This window comes from Echinops telfairi, unplaced genomic scaffold (assembly GCF_000313985.2).
Source record: "Echinops telfairi isolate 266 unplaced genomic scaffold, ASM31398v2 ScPeMD7_7466;HRSCAF=8504, whole genome shotgun sequence".
NCBI lineage: Eukaryota > Metazoa > Chordata > Mammalia > Afrosoricida > Tenrecidae > Echinops > Echinops telfairi.
Genome location: NW_022111366.1, coordinates 9,204 through 10,600, shown reverse-complemented (window position 1 = coordinate 10,600; position 1,397 = coordinate 9,204).

The following is a 1,397-nucleotide window of genomic DNA, read 5'->3' as shown; positions in this document are numbered from 1 at the left end:
TGTTCTGCCTTCATTTGGGTTTTAGGCATTCCTCTCGGTTCCATTGCCCTTGATCCAGCCCTGCAAGGCCCCCCGCACCCTCCTTGACATTGATTTTGGATCACTTGTTGTTCCCTTGTCCCTGTGCTTGTTAACACCCTCTTCCTTCCTCCCCCTCCCCTGCCCCCATGTTCCCCTGCTCTGTCATCCCGTTGTTCTCTCTTCTGGGGATGAAGACATTTTTCAATGATCTTCTGGTGCTTCCTTCCTGAAAATTAACATGATAAGTGCACACTTGTATTCCCTCTATCTTAAAGGTAGGATGCTGTGTACATTTTTCACTTCTTGTTGTGCTTTCTGTACCCCCAACTCCTATGAAACCATTTGTTTCTCTTAAAATAACACCAATCCCCAGTCCCTCACATATTGAGTATGTAGAACTCAGCTGTGTATATGCATGATCAGACTAGTTGACATCGGACCATTTTAAGAGGTAGCATATGATCAACAACCAATGGTACTGAACAAAGAAGTCCAAACTGTGCTGAAGGCATTATTCATAAAAGGCTCAAGGCATTGAGAGTATACCAATTCAAATGTTTCACTAAACTGATGAAGCACTGGTTGTACTCACTATTCTATTGTAATGAAATTTGATGACAGCTACCTGGCCAACAGACCAGAAGAGACCCACATGTGTACCTATTTCAAAGAAAGGTAGTCCCACAGAATGCAGAAATTACTGAACAATATCACAGCCAAGTAAAATTTGGCTGGAGATCAACAAATTTATATATATATATGTATATGTATATATATTGAGGGCTCTTACATCTCTTGTCACAATCCAAACATTTATCCAGTGTGTCAAGCACATTTGCACATATGGCGCCATCATCATTTTCAAAGCATTCTCTTCCCACTTGAGCCCCTCCCTCCCCTGTCCACCCTCCCTCAGAAACCCTTGATAAGCTATAGATTATTATTTTCATATCTTACATAGTCCTCTGTCGCCCCTCACCCACTTTTCCACTATTCGTCCCCCTGGGAGGGGGTTCTAGGTTGATGCTTGTGATTGATTTGCCCCTTTCTCCCCCCACCCTCTCCTAATCCTCCTGGTATCTCTACTCTACTTGTTGGCCCTGAGGGGTTTATCTATCCTGGATTCCCTGTATTGTGAGCTCCAATCTGTAGCAGTGTGCATGCTCTGGTCTAATCCGATTTGTAAGGTAGAATTGAGGTCATGATAGTGGGGTGAAGGAAGCACCAGAGAACTAGAGGAAAGTTGTGTGTTTCATCGGTGCTGTACTGCACCCTGACTGGCTCATTTCTTCCCTGTGACCCCTCTGTGAGGGGATGTCCAATTGTCTACAGATGGCCCTTGTGCCTTGACTCCATGACCCACCTCCACCCCCATT